Genomic DNA, 22522 nt, shown 5'->3' on the forward strand with positions numbered 1-22522 from the left:
ATGTGAGGTGGACGACAAACACATGTCGATGACCAAATCCTAGCGGAACTGACGACAACCATGTGTCGACAGCGAGGTACAAAACCATATCACCATGAAACCATTGACACCACCTGAACAACCTGAACCATAAACAACATTGTCGAAACTAAATGACACTGGACTGAATGTTTTCGACGACATTGAACCTGTGTAACTGATCTGATGAGATCCTCCTGGATCAATGAACTCATGCATGACAACAACAACCATACCAATGTAAACTGACAATACACACACATAAACAACATGTAACCAATCATACACTAATGATGACACACTTCACAACAACAACATCCTCTTTAACATGGCAACATCACTACAACCATGACCGATACCATGCATATGTAACAAGCATATATACCACAAGGACGATTAACACACGGGAAACAGACATGAATGCATGACCAACACACATCGTCCATCCATTCCAATGGGTGAACCATGCTATGATAACACTTTGTGGTATAAGATATGACCCAAAGAGAGTGCAACCCTCTCTGATACCACTATGTAACACCCTCATCCCACATCTACCTAAGTAACCAGACAATCGGGGTAAATATGAGATGAGAGGCCACTATAATCGGATCCAACCTCCTAGATGACCTTAAGGAAGTGGAATTGACGGAAACACACCACACAAACCTTCCACATCAACAATAGAACTCATAGGAGCCATCCCAACCACTCAGGTAACCAACTCCTGAGACCAACTAAAGTTTTAGATCATTAAACCCCCATACGCTCCATTGATATGGACATGCATGCATCCAATATTCTCCAAACGCTCCCACAACATGGGTATGCATGCATCTAAGGACTTTTCTCCTCAAACCTGTTCCTACGACTCTGGTATTTGTGCCACTTTTTTAGGCTTAGAGCCCAGGTCCCTGCCCAAAAATCAATGACACTTTCAGAACTGAAAGATAAAAATAGAATAAAAATACAAATGCAATTACTTGAAGAAGGACTTGACTGGATCCCCACTAGCCATGACAAACATTTCTTGAAGCATGTCACAAATATCTAATCTATAGGTTTAAATAACAGATCTAATCATAGGGGTCTCATTCTTATCTGAGAATCACTAAGAAGCATTGTTCCCTTATATCATTAGTTGCATTATCATCTATTAGGTCATAGATACATTGTTCATTCATTTATAAATCAAAACATGAGGAGATCCATACACCATCACTGTCATAATACATGCTTATAACCAGCATAACAACAACAAAAATACCAAGAAAACAACAACCATATAATCCACATATAAACTAGTACATTTACACATAAGATTTCAAGGAAAGAACCTCTTATTAATGAATGCAAAAGCCAATCCGGGATGGGACTACCATGTTCCACCCGACCATAGATTGGCTGAGCCAAATCTCTCTTCAACCAATCACCCCCATGCCATATTCCAAGCATGAATGTGGGACTCAAACCAGAAGAACTAACCAAGGCATCCCGAGGCTAAACCACCTCACCCTCATCAATAGAAACCAAACTTTACTACAATCCACACCAGATCACTAGGCCAAAACAATAAACATGTAATAATAGGCTTTACTATGATCTACACTAGATCATTAGGCCAAAAAAAGCATGAATGCCACCCTATTTCTCCACCTATACCGTCAGGAATTTTCCTATCTCCTAGTCTCTTAGGCTTTACAACAATTCACAGTTCGATCCAGGGATCACTTGGCCCTAAACCAATACTCCACCCTCTAGGCTTTACCAGATATCCCGCCATCCACTGGCAGGATTCCTAGGCCTAATCAAGGGCAACCACCTCTAGGATTTATTGTATATCCCGCCATTAACCGGTCGAGGATTCCTAGCTCACTGAGGCACACAATACCTGGCTTTATTGCAACCCACAATCTGGTTCAGGGATCACTAGGTCAGTGGCTTTACCGCAATCAATAGTTCAATTTAGAGATCATTAGGCCATGTGTTCTTTCTTTCAGAGGTCCACCTCACTCAACCTTGAATCCATCCATCAATCCATCTAAACCAAAACATGAGAACACCATCACACCATGCCTATCTAGAAATGGAAAGCCTAGGATGAAAAGACTGTCACACCTGGAAAAACACATGCCATAACAACAAAGAACCACATGCAACACCATCCATGCCAAATCTAGCAAGGAAAACACACATGCAAATCAATACCTGCAAAGAATCCTGATGTAGTTGTTTGATCTTGCTCTTCCTTTCTTTCTCTTTCCTTCCTCTTGCCTTCTTTTCCTTTCTTGATCCAATGCCAAAGTGCTCCAAGAAAACTCTAAGTGTCCAAGAGAGAGAGAGAGAGATTAATGAGAGAGCTCCAAAACTAAACTGACAAAAGGTACCAATTGACCCTTAGAAGCCCTTTTATCAATTAGGCCTTTATTTTCTTCGTTTTCCATTATTTTCTTCATTTTCCTCCTCACATGCAACCTGTGACCTTTAACCTTCCTTTTCTCCTAGTTTCCATTATTTTCATAAATAAATGTGCCAAAAATGCCATTTTTCCTTCCAAAGCCTTAGCCCATTTCCTTTATCAATTTCCTTATCCACAATAAATCAACGAGTACTCACACTAGGATGTCTTGCCCAACATTCAGCTTGGAATAAGTGTCCCATCAACCATGGTTATTATTTTGCCTTTATTAACTTTATTACATGGAATTTCCGCTAGGGCTGTTAAAGTCGATTTGGTATCCATGAGACAGCATAGGCTGAACCAAAAGGTATTGAGGAGCCTATTGTCCCTATTTGAAATAATGGTCCAAGGCAGCCCAAAATGAACCCAAACATGCTAAAAGAATAGTTTAGCAGTGGTTTCAACTGTGATACTCTTCTTACACGGTGCCAAAATGACCATCTTAGATAATTGATCAACCACCACAAACAAATAATAATTTCCATGCTTGGTGGATGGAAAACCTTATATGTAATCCATGGAGACTGATTCACAGGGATTTCCTAGGGTTGGTAGAGGAGTGTACAACCCCTTCCTTTTAATTGTTGGTTTAGCAATGGCATAAGCGGTGCATGATCTTATATATTGTTAGACATCCTATCAAAGCTTTAGTGAGTAGAAATACTATTGAAGTATCTTCGTTGTATTCTCCACACCAAAGTGACTTTCCACCCAAATGTATTATGCCTCCCAGATCAACTTGGCACAATGACTTCTTGAAGGAACACAAATGTGGTCCAAGTAGCACAACATTGCATCTTGGAGGTGAAATTCTAGAACTTGCTTGCTTGCCATCAACATCTAGTATGTGGAAAAAAAAATCGAGTCACTATTGTATAAATGTGGCCACCTAAAGGTCTTGTGCCCATGGGAGTTAAGAATTGTAGTTAGCACCACAACTAGGGGCCGACTGAGGTAGTTTTTGATATGATTTGTGCTACCCTTTTTGTATTTGATGTCCAAATGGAATTGTTGCAATTATATAGACCATTTATGATGGTGGTCGCTCTACAATTTCCCTTGTGTCTACATAAATTTTAGAGGCTTGTGATTAATGTCGATGATTGTCTCCTTCCTCATAATTAATGCTTCCATTATCGAAAATGCTGCACGATGGAGTAAATCTCCTTATCATAGGTGCGGTATCTTCAAACAATATCAAAGAGTGTTTCACTATGATAGGTCATCATATGTCCTTTTCGGGTGAGGACTGAACCAATATCATAGTTAGAGGCATCTATCTCAATCTCAAATGCCTGTTATGGGTCTAGTAGGGTGAGGATTGGTGTAGAGAAAAGGTGTTGTTTAGATCATGAAATGTCTTCTATTGTGACCTAGACCAAGAAAAACTTGGCTTTTTCTCCTCTCTTGGTCATTTAAATTAAGGGCTAACAACATAAGAGAACCATAACAGGAATTTTTAGTAGAATTTAGCAAGGCGTAAGAAGCTATGAATCTCTATTAGATTCGTCGAGGCTATCTAATCTTGAATGACTTGGATCTTGATTGTATCCACATGCACACCTTGTTCATCAATAATTTAGTCTAGGTATTGGACCTTTCTCATGCCAAAGGATCATTTTTCTATGTTAGCACATAGCTTGTGTTGTCTCAGAGTGTGAAGGACTTACTGTATATGATGCAAGTGTTCTGCCCAATTCTTACTAAAGATGAGGATATCATCTAGATATACAACCACAAAATAAATAGTGAAAGCCTACAATATATCATCCATCAACCACGTGAAATTTGTTGGGGCATTATCAAACCAAAGGGCATGACCAACCATTCAAAAAGAAGCTCCTTGGACTTGAAAAAAATATTCCATACATCAGTTGGTTCTATTAGGACTTGGTGGTAGCCATACTGCAAATCAATCTTACTAAGTACTTATCCTCCTTGATGTCGTCAAGAAGGTAGTCAATACCACGAATTGAGTATCAATTCCTGACTGAGATTTTGTTCAGGGCCTCGTAATCAATGCAGAATTGGTATGTCCCATATTTCTTTTGCACGAGTACAATTAGGATTCCACAGGGTGAGGTGCTCAGTCAGATTTCCCTTTTAGAGAAACTTTTAGATCCAACACTTGATTTCCATATTTTCCAAAAGAGAGCGACAATAGATTGGATCATTGGGTAAAGGTGGGTTGGGGGTCAGATCGACCGAATGCTTGACCAAACAATGCAAAGGTACCCCGGTTGGTGAGGAGAAGATGTCTTTGTATTCTTCCATGAACTTTTCCACATGCTTCTACTGCATGGAGGGGCCTCGTGTGGAGACCATGGATGTGGCCACAATCTTCTCCTTACTTTGAAAGTGAATAAGGAAGAGACAAATTTCTCGATTTGGGAGATGCTCTTACTATATTGCTTAGCAGAGACCAAATAAATTTCCGAGTAGGTGGAGCTACCCTTCAACCGACCCTTGTTAATGTAATCAAGGTTCCATGTTATATCAAGTGGCAGATATGATGCAAAACACATCACTTTTATGCTAGTCTTGTACATGTCAACCATTACCCTCCACTGGAAATTTGAAGCTTATTTTGGTTTAATTAAGGAATCAAGTGGGATAATGGCTCAATTTTTAGATGACTTGTTCAATGATAGATTATGATGGTTGTTCGCTCTAGTCTAACATCTTTTTTAGGTAAGAATTCTTAAATATCCCTTATTAGTACTTTAAGGATATTGTTTAGAGTGTTGGGATCTATTAGTTTTTTCTTCACTTTGGTGCTTTGTTCAAGGATTCTATTTTGGTGCTCTACTCTTATGCTAAGTGTTTGGAGCCTTAGGTGCATTTTTGGTTGTCTTTGGTTGGAGGTTCTATTACCTGTATAGGATCTATATGATTCCTCGCTTGAATTTAAGGGTTAGTTTCCCATGAACATTGTACCGTTTCATGTGTGCAATCTTCAATTATGTAGTTTCCTTCTTGGGTTGACATCCAATTATGGTTTTACGTTCTGTTTCTAGGGATAGTTTTGGCTAGTTCTCTAGAATTACTCATTTATGTGCTTTTATTTTTGTTTTGACTGGGAAACGAAGGAAGTTGTTGAATATAGATGTTAGGGAAGTCCAAGCATTACACAGGGTGCTTCACATGTATAAGAGTTCATAAATAGCAATAAAACATCAATTTTCTTGATGACCACCAGGGTTCGGTGGTTCATGAAAACGAACATCATGACACTCTCGTTCAATAGAAGAAGCAAATTCAAGTTTTAGAATTTGAATATTCTATACTAAGAGACATAGTTTACAATCTCAATAAAAACTCACATTTAACTACCTCTAATTTTCAAATATTAATAAATTGATCCCAAACATTCTCAAAATAAAAAAAAAAGTATACCAAATAATGAAAAATATGAACTTGGATATTTAAAAACTTCATCCCACCATTATCAATTAAAGAGAAAGATAAAAGATGATAGTAACATATTTTTAATGAGCAAACATTTTTTATATTATCTCATTTTTAGTTTACACACACATAGTTTAACTAATAGATGAAATGACATTTTTCAAGGCATTTTTTTTAGTTAATTTTAATCAAAATCTGACAGAGATTTGTAAAACTTGAGTTTAAGTTGTGTAATTTGTAAAATTCAAGTGTGAAAGTTTCTTAGGGTACTAAATCCATTTATACATTTAAAAATACATTTTAAATAACAAATAATCACAATCTTGCTTGAAATTGTATTGTCATATTATGATTTAAAGACTATTCCATTTATAAATTAAACTACCCTATATATAACAAAACTATAAATATAAAATAAATTTGACTTTTTCTTCACCATAATATTATATATATATATATTTGTGGATGATAAATAAATGCGATATAATGATGACTTCACTTTTAAAGAATATTTTCATTTCACTATTTTATATATATATATATATATATTGTGGATGATAAACAAATGTGATATAAAGATGACTTCGCTTTTAAAGAATATTTTCATTTCTTAGTTTTCTAAGCCGAATGTGAATACCGTTAATAAAGTACCCTGCGGGGAAGTAATCGTTGATAAGTACCAACCATGTGCTGTCATTTTCTCAGACTATGACCTAAATTCTTTATGTTTTAATAACATGCCAAGGCTTATTTTCAACTATATCCATGAAATTGGTGGCGGCATAACAAGCAATGTTTAGTTCCTTGGATAACAATTAGATTTTCCATAAGAAAGTAAACCCTAATGGTTAAAATTTTAAAAATAAAACCACCAAAATTTAAAACATTTTCCCACGGAACAACCCAGGGGTAGTTCTCCCTTAATCCCCAAATGCCAGCTTTCAAAGGTGTATCTGTCATTGTTGGGAAATAAATTTTGAAAGCATACTTCCACTAACTTAGCAACGAAGAAATGAAGCCTAACCTTCCCAATATTTGTGCTGTACTCAATCACCTAATGAAAGAGGACGGGGAAATTCGGTGCAAATTTGTGATTTAGCTACCGTCGCTATTGAAAATTTGGTTGAAATTTGTAGGTGAGCTCCCGTCGCTATTAAAAATTGGAGCATGTACCCCATAATGGCATCAAGGTTCCTGTCACGTAACATCAATTTTCAATATAAACACAACTTAAAACAAAAATTTAAATCCAATGGATAAAGCTTTCTAAATTATGTAATAAACGTAATTTGTATTAGATAGGTAAGATGGAATTTGATGATGATAATTTGGATTTTATCACTTCTTCGATTAAAATTGGAAAAAATCACTTTGTATATTCAACACTAGAACTTTAATTAATGATCGCAGATAGAGGTATCAATTTTTTTTAAGTGCTATAATATTACGTTGAATATGGGGGAGTATTTGTTGATTGGTCTCATGATTGCAAGCCAAAAGGGTGGTGTTGATGTTGTATAACGGGTCCAACGGGGTCTAACGGTTACAATCATTTGGAACAATGGCCCTTAATTTTCAATATATTTTCCTAATAGGAAAGGAAATTGAGCTTAGAGGTATCCAAGGGAAACTTAGTGAAGTGATAAGCTCTAATAGCATGACAAAATTGCTAAAAGATGGACACCAAGGTGTAACTGCACAATTGGTTCAAACATCTATATACTTTGCTCTATTGGATCTCCAAAAATTGATCAACAATCATTATGAGGTATTTGGAGAGATTCCTAAGGGCCTTCCAGGATCTCCAAAAATTGATCAACAATCATTATGAGGTATTTGGAGAGATTCCTAAGGGCCTTCCACCTTCCTAAGATCATAAACGTGCTATTCATTTGCAACTTGGAAGTCTACCACCTAATATTGGACCTTATAGTTATCCACATGCATATAAGAATGAGATTGAAACTAAATGAAATACAGATTTATAACAAAAATATAGAGATATGGTGAAACTTAATTTCTATTAATAAATGGAAGGTGTTGAAACTGTCAAATTCATAATGAAACAAACTAGCTTGAATGGTGGTAGCTTATCTATGAGAAAAGATGTGACAACTACATGCCTTCACTAGAGTAAGTTACAATGAGGCCAAAAGACCCTTTTTAACATCATAATCAATGAGGAAACCATAAACATCCAAAAACATAACCCTAGGAGATGAAACACCAAAAGGCTTATGGGCCCCAATGGGATCAATTGGTACATCAACTTCCAAGGGTCATTATTTTTGTATACAATATTTGTTTGGCATGCTCAGTACCTCGTTGAAAAGGTCTAGCCGAGAATTACACATTTAAATTCACCCATGTCATACTTATAGAAATAGCCTAGGTCCCTGTCACGTCAAAAAACATCATTTAGGGCATCAAAATGCCCCACAAGTTTAGGACCCGAAAAACTATAAAAAAAAGTTGCCAAGATGGAGAAATGTGATTTATGGCAGTGAAATGAGTGGTTGGCCAACAATATCCACCTAGATCATTCCTCTATCCTTAAGAAGAAATGGTCTCCATTACATTGAGTTCCCCCACTATATGGGGAAACTTCTGTTGAATTTGGCTCTTGATGAGCCACATGCCTTGGTGAAGAAGTTGGCCGACTTTCACAACTCGGTAGAGTTGGATGTGTTGCTGACGGGTATCTTTTGTCTTGGTGTCCATGATCTAATCCATTGTAGAGTTTTCAGTGCAATTAGGATTAATCTCTATGGAAACCATTTTCTTAATTACATCTGAGGTGTCCAACATAAGTGGATAATATGGTCGAGGTAGCTCCACATTGAACATTGGGTAAAAGCCAAGGAATGGGGAACACTCAATTTAAAAGCATTGTAACCCACTGCCTTTATGATTGTATACAACCCATATAAGAGTGGTTTGATCTTGTTATTGTGGCATACGAGGTGCTCTTTCTATAAATGTAACCATACCTTATCACTAAATTGAAACTTATGTGGAACCCCGTGCTAATCATGTCATTGCTTGTACTTAACATTGGATTTTTGTAGGATATCATGGACCTATTACTGGAGGATTTGGATCCACTCAAAAAAATTGATTGCCTGTCTACCTCAATCTAAGCATGGGAGGACTAAGCCAGTTAAGATGAAGTGGGGATAGCTACATCCATTGGGGCCAATGGTTGGAACCCTAGCATGCTTGAAACATAATATGACTAATAGAGTTGTGATGTTATATCTTTGTTAAATGTATGGAAGGTTTTCATCCCATGTACATGGGTGCTTGGAGTTGTACCTGTGCAATATATGCAGAATCATTCTGTTGACCACCTTTATTTATCCATCTAATTAGGGATGAAAGGTAGGTGATTTGATCAACTTGGTATCCATGAGAAACCATAGGCTAAACCAAAAGGTGTTGAGGAACCTATTGTTCCTATTTGAAATAATGGTATGAGGTAGCCCAAAATGAGCCCAAACATGCTCAAAGAAGAAGTTTAGTAGTGGTTTTAACTGTGATACTCTTCTTACACGGTGCCATAATGACCATCTTAGAGAATCAATCGACCACCACGAATGAATAATCATTGCCATGCTCAGTGGATGGAAAACCTTATATGTAATCCATGGAGACTGACCCCCATGGATTTTCTAGGGTAGGTAGAGGAGTGTACAACCCCTTCTTTTTAATTGTTGGTTTAGAAATGGCATAAGCGGTGCATGATCTTATATATTGTTAGACATCCTGTCAAATACTTGGTAATTATAAATATTATTGAAGTATTTCCATTGTATTCTCCACACCAAAGTGCCTTGCCACTCGACTGTAATATGCCCCCTAGATCAACTTGGCACACTTGCTTGAAGGAACACAAAGGTGGTCCAAGTAGCCCAATAATGCATCTTGGAGGTGAAAGTCTAGAACTTTCTTGCTTTCCATCAACATCTAGTATGTGGCAAAAAAAATTGAGTCACTATTGTATAAATGTGGCCACCCAAAGGTCTTACTCCCACAGGAGTTAAAAATTGTAGTTAGTGCCACAACTAGGGTCCGATTGAGGCAGTTTGTGATATGATTCGTGATACCATTTTTGTATTTGATGCCTAAATGGAATTGTTGCAATTATATAGACCATTTTTTATGGTGTTCGTTCTATAATTTTCCTTATGTCTACATAAATTGTAGAGGCTTGTGATTAATGTCGATGATCGTCTCCTTCCCCATAATGTAATGTTTCCATTATTTACAATCCTGCATGATGGAGTACATATCCTTATCATAGGTGGGGTATCTTCAGACAATATTAGAGAGTGAGGACTGCACCAATATCATAGTCAGAGGCATATGTCTCAATCTAAAATACTTGTTAAAGGTCTGGTAGGGTGAGGATTAGTGTAGAGAAAAGGTGATGTTTTGGATCATCAAATGCCTTCTATTGTGACTCATACCAAAAAAACTTGGTTTTTTCTCTTCTCTTGTTCAATTAATTTAAGGGCCAAGCAATATAAGAGAACCATAACAAAAATCTTTAGTAGAAGTTAGCAAGGCTTAAGAATATATGAAGCTCTATTAGAGTCGTCGGGGTTGTTTAATCCTGAATGACTTGGATCTTGGTTGTATCCACATGCATACCTTGGTCATAAATAATGTAGCCTAGGTATTGGACCTTGTTCATGCCAAAGGATTATTTTTCCAAGTTAGCACATAGCTTGTGTTGTCTTGGAGTGTGAAGGACTAACTAAATATACTACAAGTGTTCTTCCCAACTCTTGTTGAAGATGAGGATATCATCCAGATATACAACCACATAATAAATAGTGAAAGGCTATAAGGTATCATCCATCAACCACATGAAAGTTGTTGGGGCATTCGTCAAACCAAAGGGCATGACCAACCATTCAAAAAGAAGCTTCTTGGACTTGAAAACAGTCTTCCATACATCGGTTGGTTCTATTGGGACTTGGTGGTAGCCAGACTTCAAATCAATCTTACTAAAGTAACTAGCCCCCTTGAGCTCGTCAAGAAGGTAGTCAATCCCACGAATGAGTATCAATTCCTGCTCAAGATTTTGTTTAGGGCCTCGTAATCAATATAGAGTTTCTATTTCCCATCTTTCTTCTGCACGAGTACAAATAGGATTCCACATGGTGAGGTGCTTGGTTATATGTGCCCTTTAGAGTAGCTCTTAGATCTGTCACTTGATTTCCTTATTTTCCAGAAGAGAGCAGTAATAGATTGGACCATTGGGTAAAGGTGGATTGGGGGTCAGATTGATTGAATGCTTGACCTAACAATGAAAAGGTACCTCGGTTGGTGAGGAGAAGATATATTTGTATTCTTCCAAAAAAATTTCCACATGCTTCTACTACATGGAGGGGTCCGATGTGGAGACCATGGATGTGGCCACAATCTTCTCCTTACTTTGAAAGTGAATTAAGAAGAAGAAAAAATTCTTGATTTGGGAGATGCCCTTATTATATTGCTTAGTAGAGACCAAAGAAATTTCCGAGTAGGTGGAGCTACCCTTCAACCAAACCTTTTTAATGTAATCAAGTTTTCATGTTATATCAAGTGGCAGATAGGATGCAAATCACATCACTTCTATGCTAGTCTCATACATGTCAACCATTACCCTCCACGTGAAATTTGAAGCTTATTTTGGTTTAATTAAGGAATCAAGTGGGATAATGGCCCAATTTGTAGATGGCTTGTCCAATGATAGATTATGATGGTAGTTGGCTCTAGTCTAACATGTTTTTTAGGTAAGAATTCTTAAATATCCCTTGTTAGTACTTTAGGGATATTGTTTAGAGTGTTGGGATGTAGTAGTTTTTTCTTCGCTTTGGTGCTTTGTTCAAGGATTCTATTTTGGTTCTCTACTCTTATGCTAAGTGTTTGGGGCCTTAGGTGCATTCTTGGTTGTTTTTGGTTGGAGGTTTTATTACCTATATGGGATCTATATGGTTCCTAACTTGAATTTAAGGGTTGGTTCCCCATGACCATCGTATTGTCTCGTGTGTGCAGTCTTCAATTATGTAGTTTCCTTCTTGGGTTGACATCCAATTATGGTTTGACTGTGTCTGTTTCTAGGGATAGTTTGGGTTGGTTCTCTAGAATTGCTCATTCATGTGCCTTTTAATTCTCTTTTGACTGGGAAACGAAGGAATTTGTTGAATATGGATGTTAGGGAAGTCAAAACGTTACACAGGGTGCTTCACATGTATAAGAGTTCATAAATAGCAATAACACGTCAATTTTCTTGATGAACACCAGGGTTCATGAAAACGAACATCAATTCATATCCTACAATGTACTAGTTATAGACACTCTAGTTCAATAGAAGAAGCAAATTCAAGTTTTAGAAGTTGAATATTCTATACTAAGAAACATAGTTTACAATCTCAATAAAAAAAATCACATTTAACTACCTCTAATTTTCAAATATTAATAAATTGATCCCAAAAATTCTCAAGATAAAAAAAATAGTATAGCAAATAATGAAAATATATGAACTTGGATATTTAGAAACTTCATCCCACCATTATTAAACAAAGATAAAGATAAAAGATGATAGTAACATATTTTTAATAAGTAAACATTTTTTATATTATCTTATTTTTAGTTTACACACACATAGTCTAACTAATAGACATAATGACCTTTTTCAGGGCATTTTTTTTTAGTTAATTTTAATCAAAATCTGATAGAGATTTTTAAACCTTGAGTTTAAGTTGTGTAATTTGTAGAATTTGAACACCTAAGAACTTCTTAAGACACTAAATCTATTTATACATTTAAAAATGTATTTTAAATAACAAATAATCACAATCTTTCTTGAAATTATATTATTATATTTCGATTAAAAAATTATTTCATTAATAAATTAAGCTACCTTATATAACAAAACTATAAATATAAAATAAAATTAATTTTTATTTATTTATTTATATATATATAACTCTTTTATGATGATAAATAAATGTAATATAATGATGACTTCGCTTTTAAAGAATATTTTGATTTCTTAATTTTCTAAGGCGAATGTGAATACCGTTAATAAAGTACCCTGCGGGAAAATAATCATTGATAAGTACCAACCATGTGGTGTCACTTTCTCACCATAGTCAACACCTAAATTTTGGAAGTTTTCATTATATGGCAAGCCTTCCTTTCAACTATATACAAAACCACCAACATCTTGTCCACTCAATCTCCATTCCCAACTTTTTAGTTTTGTGCAAAGGTGACAACCATGCAAAACCTTTGGCCACTTAATTATTTAAGTGTACGTTCACAGTCAAACATTTTCCTAGGGAACAACCCATGTCTAGTTCTCCCTCCATTAATCCCCAAATGACAGCTTTCAAAGGTGTGCCCTCTCTGTCATTGTTGGGAAATAAAGTTGGAAAGAATACTTCCACTAACTTAGCAACGAGGAAATGAAGCCTAACCTCCCCAATATTTGTTCTTTACTCTATCACCTAATGAAAGAGGACGAGGAAATTAGGTGCAAATTTGTGATTTAGCTACCGTCGCTATTGGAAATTTGGTGGCAATTTGTAGGTGAGGTACCGTCACTATTAAAATTTGGAGCATGTGCCCCATAATGACATCAAGGTTCCTGTCACGTAACATCAATTTTCATTGTAAACACAACTTTAAAATAATTTTAAATCCAATGGATAAATCTTTATAAATTATGTAATAAACGTAATTTGTATTAGATAGGTAATTTCAAGATGATAATTTGGATTTTATTCTTTATCATTCCTTGTTTCGTCCTGGGATTATCGTAATCATTTATACGATATTTCATGTTTCTGCTTTCCATTTTTAATGTTTGATGATTAAAATTTTAGTTTTAAAAATGAAACTACTTAATTTTTTTATAATATTATAATTTTTTTTGGGGGGTTTAATCGTTTAAACTATTTGAATATTTAAAAATATATTTTGAAAATATTTTTTTTATAAATTATTTATTAGTTAATTTAATAGGCTATTTGGCAATTGCTTTTTATAGAAATCAATTGTTATGTAAATTCATATTAATTCATAAAATGGTGGTGGCATTTTGCTACATCTATTTCATAGAAAAATGACAAATCATATTCATTTTTCTTAAAAACTGAACTAATATATTAAATATATTCTATCTTAGCATTTATGATTTCGTTGTGGTGGTGTTATTCTAACGGTGGTTCCTATGTATAATCTTACATATATGCATTTTGCCTTCTATCCCTTATTTTATGATGGTCTCACTATTTTGCTTTGAGACAACCTTACTAGTTCCTACTTCTAATTTTGTGAACTTTCCCAGACACTTTGTTGACAAAAGGACCTTGATACTTGTCGCAAAGGAAGAAGGGACATCCATTTAGACCTTGTTCAACACTATATGATGGAACTAAATTTCCCTAGATCCAAACTAGTGCTAAAAAGGTATGCTTATAGAGTAATTACCAAGTTTGAAACACAAATATCCTCCATTGAACCATTTCATTAGCACAAATCATTATGCAATGCTTACAATGTTGTTTTGAATCATCCAACACTAGCTAGTAATAATTTAGTCGTGAACTAACTAGTGCACTATCATCTCCCATAAAACACATTTAGAAATATCCCACTAGTGCAATATTCCAATGTTGTCATTGGAGGAACAAATAATTGCAAGAGAGTGAAAAGCTCGACAAGAAACAAGGGACACTTACCAAACCAAGGAGCATGGACAAGGGGTCAAAGGAGAGAAAGGCCCAATTGATGCAATTCATTTTTCATTGGATTCAATTGTTTATTACTTGCATTCATTGTGTATACATTGTCCCCACAACATTGTTGTGAAGAAAGAGAAGAAATGAAAATTTATGGGTTAATGCAATAACACAAAAATAAACGATGACAACTACATTGTTAAAAGAACTACATTATTCATATATGATTCTCATCTTCATTTATTGTAGTCAACTACTCTACACTTTTTGTATTGCCTATTTACACATACTCTAAGTTCTTCAATACACACACACACACACACTAATGCATTGGATTAGTTGGCACTTTTCCATGCCTTCTATCATGGATCCTATCCAATAATTTAGAGTTTTTTTTCTTTGATAAGATACGCGTTTTAGGGAAACCATTCAGACACTTCCCCTCATTTTGAGGATGGTAACTAAGGTAAATTGGAAGGTTACAATTTTGACAACCTAACCCATTAGGGACATTGAGTGAAGCCTAATAATATACACAGAGGAAACTAGCCCGAGAACTTATATACGAATGCATTGGATTAGTTGGTACTTCCCCATGCCTTCTATCATGGATCATAATCCAATAATTTATTTATTTTTCTTTGATGGAATACACGTTTTAGGGAAATCATTCAGACACTTTCCCTCATTTTGAGAATGGTAACTAAGGTAAATTGGAAGGTTACAATTTTGACAACCTAACCCAATAAGGACATCGGGTGAAGCCCAATAATATACAAAGAGGAAACCAGCCCGAGAACTTGCTCATGTGATCTCTTGCTTGTAATACACAATGCTAAACCACTCGAGCTAACCCACTAAACTAAGTAACTGGGGTTCATAAACATGTATATTTTAACATTGATTTAATTTTTCCAACGCTAAAAATGTTAATTTTCGCAATACAATAAGACATCACAAAAATTTCATCTCAGTTATAAGTAACATTTCTATGTTCAAATATAGATTAATCCTATAAACATAATCCACATTCATATTCCAACCGGTATAAGTCCTCACAAAAGCCTCCAATAATCTCTTGGATTTCTTATTGTGATTCTATCCCTAGCAAATACCCCAGAAAGTCCCCAAAATTCAACTTATCCATAGAAATATTGGAAAAACAAAGGTTGGGGGGGGGGGGGGGGGGGGGTGTGGATCTATGCCAAGACCTCGCCTTTTTTTCCTTGGGCTCAAATACACTACAAACAAAGAAATGACCCATCATACTAATATATGTAGGAGCTCACATCTCAATTTATAGCACTTTGTGACTCTTTCCTAGCATCTTCTATAAACTAGTCTTTTATCCAAGGTTTTGAGACGAAGGAATAATGAACCATACCAAAATGGGGCCGATTTATATGTTTACAATTTATATATTAAACATGGACTCAATTCGAATATATGTACAAATAATACATTTATGTTGAATAAGTAGGATGGATGCACATGCACTACTAGGAGCTACATATTTTAAATTTTATATGAAACCAAGGATTTGTCTTTACACCTACTTATAGATCTTCATCTACTTCACTCATTGACACTTTTCCTCAAAAGTAGTTTGTGTTGGATGCACCCCAAATGAATTACATTATTCACTTTTGATTTTAGTAGATTCTCAACTTTTAAATTTTTTATTACTGAGCTTGTGACAATTGGTGTGTTCCCCTCTTTCTATTTTATTGTTAGCAAAGACGCCTATCAAATAAATTCTATGTTGTTATTAAATCATGCACAATTTTTTATTTTATTTTATGGAGACATCTATCTCATGGATGCTTTCCTTTTATTGACATGTGCATAGAAAAAAATTTCCATTGTGGTGGGAGAGAAATTCCATCACTAATATCCTAACCTATTTACTCGTTACTTTCATCGAAATCACTAGAGTCTTTCCCTACCATAGATGTGTTATTTTCTCCCTTGCAATTGTCTTTTTTACTTGTGCATTTATAGGGTAGACTAGGCGTTCAACAACTGCCTTCAACCAAAAATGCATGTAGTGAGTATTTCTAAACCATAATCATAGAAATGTTCATGTTAGTGGGGACTCTTTGATATATGAGATTGATTGCAACTCTCCCTTTGAATTTCAAAGTGTGTGCTACAACAACCAAGATGATCATGCCAAAAATATTGTTCTTTAGGTGGTGTAATAAAATATATATCACCAATGGGTTCTTAAATATGAGGACTAGGGACCTAAATAAATTGCATTATATCAATTCATAAAGGTTTTATTGCATGTGAAATGATTTTTGGAGAAAGAAAGAGGAGAATTCTCTGGTCTAAATGAGCATCCAAGGAATACATGTGCCTCTTCTATATTTTCAAATATGTAAAAACTTTTGAAAGTTAATCTACCAAGATAGTGATAAAATTGAATGATCTTCTATGTACTCTAATATATTTCATTTTTGGCATTTAGTTTACTCATAAATCTTTATGTCAAATACTTGTTCAATTAGTGTTTTTAAAACCAGGGTTATGGTTATGATTAGCAAGTATGGGAAATTCAAAAGGATTGGGTTCACATCATGAATGAAAGGTCTATACTATGTCCAGAATGGTGTTGTGACAACATATGTTATCGAAGGATCAAAGTAGTGTCAAGAGTTTCGATTTTTACATGTTACAAAATGAGAAGGATTCTAGTAGCATGTGGAACTGTAGAGTTGTTGATAATAGAAATTCTAAGGAACAACCTATAAGACTTGTTGAAAAAACAACTATTTGGCTTTGATAACAAATTTGATAAAACATTTAGATTTCCCATTTTAAAGCATGGGTATAGTAGTTTCATTTCTAGTGTATGTTGTTGCTAGAACCAAGGAAATGTACCATTTGTGTAACTTAGCCTAAGCTATAAAGGTTGAATCTTATACACTCCATTTTTTTTGTTGTTGGTTGATATTATGTTTCTTATATCTTGAAAAATATTTAAGGATTCTTGGATCTAGTATTATTGACCAACAAAACAGTCATCCTCAAAGTTCTTGGTAAATTAGTTTCACAATTGTTATGATATGGTGTTCTTTAAGATATGTTACTTGAAACAGGAAACATGTAGCATTTACGGCACATGAGAACCATAAATTCTTAAGTTTCTCGCAAGTAACATTTTCCTAGGTTTTATATATATATATATATATATATATAACAAAAATAATTTGCAAAACATTATTTAGATGGAGGTGAAAAAGGGATAAGTGGAGTTATTTGCAAGGTAAAAAAAATTATAATTTTTTTCCTAAAGTTTTTGCATAAAACCTTAATGAACATTTTTTCCTACATAACATCATATTGTGTTTACCAATCATGCATTTTGAGGCCTTATATCTCATCATATCGAGGCACATACACAATTTTCATATTTTAACTTAGGTAATAGGTAATGTATTTACACTCCATTATTGTGAGATGAATTAATGCTAAAGTTGGGTTAGTATTAATTCACAAACATTTAATGTTTGTCGCAATACATTTACTTAAGCCTAGTTTATCATGTATTTGTGGGATAACCATTTGGAAATTACATGTCTAAGGTAGCCTTTCTGCCTTGCCACCTACTAAAGCCTATATTTCCCCTTAGCTTTGCCTTTGGTACATAAATCTAAATCCAATCAAGCCAAATCCAAGTATACTTAAAGGCTATTGATTAGCATTTTCAAATAGTAATAACATGAAAGAAGGCTTTCAATGCTTGATAACTAAATGTTTTCCTCTCAAATGTCCGACAAAGCCCACATTTGGCCATTTAACTTGGTGACCAGCATGACGGAATGTAAAGCCTCTATAACTTATTTAATTTCGTAAAGGCTAGTAATTTTTAGCAATTATGGAGAATTGTTCAGTGTATGCAAATGGAAAACTGCTTCGAATAATTGAAAGGAAGGGTAGGGGGTTTAGATATTAAGGAATATTGGTAAGCTTGGAGAATGGAGAGTCAAATCTAAGGATTAATCATGGAACAAATTAGATGTAGGGCATTTAGTGTAGAAATTCTTGTTCATCACAAAATAGAGAAAAAGAGGTAAGGAGTTTTGGCGTATAAAGATTCTTCAAAGTTGAGGAATTTTAGCATTTAATGCTCTAAAGTTTCTATCCATTAAAATTTGTTTATTTTGTTAAATTAAAATTTTGTAGGCATTTAAAGGTGTATGGACATGATCTTAGAATGCAAAACGTTATGGGGCTTAATTCTACAAAAATAATATTGAGCCAAGTTTGGTAGTTTGTAAAATGTTTTACATTTTTGAAGGATTGTCGACTTTCACATTCTGAAACAGTTCTATGTTGAATGAACAAAGGTGTAATTTAGTCAAATACTAAAAAATGAACTTGAGACAACTATCCATTTCATAAGATTTGGAGAAATAACTAGGTAAAGGAGGAAAAGGTATGCTCAACCTACTAACATACATGCATTGAGAAAATCTATGTACTTCTTACATACATGCATTCAAAAATATTTTTATATGATTATGTTGTTGTCTAATACAATACATTGAGCCATAGTTGGAGATTTCACCATTTTTACTCGACACATTTTGATCGCAGACCACATCCTTCAAAGTGAATCATATCTAGTTGAAGTAGCATGCCCATGAGAATATCATTAAATTTCCCTCTAGATTTAGAATCTTCACTCAACTTTTTTATGAACTTGGGACTTGAAATTTGTTTTATAAGATCTTGGAGCCATCCTCTAATATTCATAATATCATGGAGATTTCTTAGAAACTAAAAACTTCATACCTAATATCCATTAAAATGGGTTTGAATTCTCATGGTTGCTTAGTCTCAACGAATCTCTATTTTTTTCATTGCCTCTTCTTTACCTAGCATATTGGATTGTTGTTCATCCTTTTTTGTTTCTATACCAAAGTTTGAATCATTGGCATTGGATTTCTTTTCATCATTATTTTTTTCTCAACCAACTTTAGAAGCACTAGTATTTGCATTTCCTTTAGTTTTTATAATGACCTTATCCTTGCTTTCTTCCATATTATGAGGAGGACAAAGAGATCTAGAAGAGCTCAACAAATTCATTTTCTTCCTAGGTAGAGCATCAAACCCGAGAAGCAAAGATTCCTTATTCATGTGATGATTATTATTTGAAACCTTTGAAATTGTCTCCTCTATATTCTAGGCTTATGATGATTTTCCGTTTTACTCAAATTGTTTCCGAGGAATTTCTCTAGCCACTCATGCTTCCATTTTCTGCTCTATAGGCCTACCATTAATTCCCTAATTTATTTTCTAAGTTTCTCCTCCATTTCTTTTTCATGGTCTATTGTTGAAGGTTTTCTACCTTCAAGGCATATTTTCCTTCTTCCTCAAGCTCTCTAGTCATGTTTGCTTCCTTTTTTTACTCTATGGAACTACCACTAATGCTCTTATTTAATATCTCAGCTTCACCTCTATTTTTTTTCATGAATCGACCAAGAGAAAATGGATTTTCCTAACAAAAAAATCTTGGGTCCTTCTTGCAACTCAAAATATTATATTTTCATGGATATTCTACTAGACAATTTTCATAACAAATCTGATAAAACTATGCTTAAAATATATAAAAATATACATTATTAGGGTTTATTCCTCGTTATATTTTAATATCTATATTTGAGACATAGTGTTGTCATTGATGACAACCAATGTCATTGATGTCAAAGGGGAAGTCTAAGGACACAATAGTATCATTCATGAATGAAGGAAGTGGTATGATAGTTCGATCTCTTGCACGCCCTCATCAAGTGAAGTCAAATTAGGCTTAATTTTATCGATTTTTTGTTAAATTTATGATACACAAAAGAATCTATGGATTGTATGGTTAGGTAGTCATCTCCAAGACCTTTCCATCGATATATCACGCTTGGAAAAAATCCTCTTGGATGAGAAGTTATGATCATTTGATGTTGGCAGCTGCAATGAGGACAAAAGCATCAAATTTATTTGAAAAAAACCAAATTCATTAAACATTGTGTATCTTCAGAATGGATCTATGATCTTGTGGTGAAATCTATGTCGGATGTCAAACAAACTTTCACATTATTTAATTTGTTAATGTTTGGTCATATTATGAAAATTTGACTGTTGAAATTCTCATGAATGATAGATAAAGTGTCCACATGCTTGTAGCTTAATGAGGGCCGGCCCACCATGTTGGCCCAGTCCCATAGTGACATGTGGCAAGTTAGACCCTCCGGCCTTATGCCACTTTGACCCTTCTTACATAATCAACTATGATGTCGCCGCCTTTACGTGGATGATGAATTGAGAAACCACATATGGACAGGGGGTGACAGTGACGTGGTGATTTGTGGTTGGCCTAAAATGGTGACATTGTAGTGAAGGATGACATGGCAAGTGACGATGATGTGGCACAATGAGGATGACATGGGATCCTAATGAGGATGACATGGGATCCTAACATGATTCCATGTGAGATGCCTATATGGCACTTTTATTTGGCTAATAAGGGAAAATTTTTGTGACACGTGGCCCACTTAGAATGTACTATGTGGCATGTATGACATCATAGTGATGTCACCATTTGGGTGTCTAATGACCCATAGATATTGGTCATTTGATGTGGTCCCATGAGTCAGAATGTTCCCCTAAAGCAGGATTTGATTCGTGTATATATTGATCACATGGCTTGTGGATTAAGTGCATCAGGGTGGAGCATGTAGCATCAAGTAAAGGCTTGGCCTTAGTGGCCAGTCATAGGCAATGCAGTCAGGTGCTTGTTGTGTTGAAACTCTATGGTTTGTCCATTGTTTTAACATGGAGAGCACAATTTGTTTGATTGGTTTTTTTTTATTGGTTGGTTTTTTATTGGTCTAGCCTTGGTGGTGGGAACACAATTTTTTTTTTTTGGTTCTCATGTGGAGAGCATAATTCATTTGACTTTTTGTTGGCCCTGGTCATGCTTTGACATGGAGAGCATGGCACATTTAATTTGTTGTTGGCCCTAGTCATGGCCTGACAAGGATAGCATAATTCATTTAATTGTTCATTGGTTGACCCAACCTTGGTTTTGATGTGGAGAGCACAATTTTTTTGATTGGTTGTTGGCCCTAGTCATGGCTTGACGTGGAGAGCACAATTTGTTTGATAATTCATTGGTTTACCTAACCTTGGTATTGATGTGGAGACCATATTTTGTTTGATTTTTCATTGGTTTACCTAGTCTTGTTCTTGATGTGGAGAGAGTAGTTTGTTTTATTATTCATTAGTTCACCTAGCCCTAGTCCTGATGTGGAGAGTGAATTTCACTTAATTGGTTTATTTGTCTCACCCTAGTGTTGACGTGGAGAGTGTAGTTTGTTTTATTTCTTGATTGGTCTAGCCCCAATCCTAACATGGAGAGTACATTTCATTTACTTGGTTGTTGGTTGACCATAGTCTTGACATCGAGAATGAAATTTGTTTAATTAGTTGTTGGTTTACCTTGGTCTCAACATGGAGAGTGCAATTCATTTGATTGGATAATTTGTTGGTATACCTAGCCCTGGTTCTAACATGGAGAACATAGATTGGTTGACATACATAGCCCCGATTGTGACATAGAGAGGAAATATTGGTTGGTCTACCTAGCCCCAGTTGTGACTTGGAGAGCACAAATTGGTTGACATACTTGGCCTTGATTGTGACATGGAGAGCATAAATTGGTTAACAAACCTAGCCTTGACTGTGATGAGGTCCAATGTGGAAGTATTATTTGGAAATGACATCTGGATAAGATTAAATAAATATAGTGTTTTGGTCATGTATAAAGAACTCGGTAACATAGGTGGTGCATGTATGGTTGTGCCCCGTGAGCTCAAGGGTTTGAGCTTGGCAAAAG

The sequence above is a fragment of the Pinus tabuliformis genome, chromosome 3_1 (genome assembly GCF_031772625.1).
Source record: "Pinus tabuliformis cultivar Carrire ecotype Pingquan chromosome 3_1, CPIR1, whole genome shotgun sequence".
Classification (NCBI taxonomy): domain Eukaryota; kingdom Viridiplantae; phylum Streptophyta; class Pinopsida; order Pinales; family Pinaceae; genus Pinus; species Pinus tabuliformis.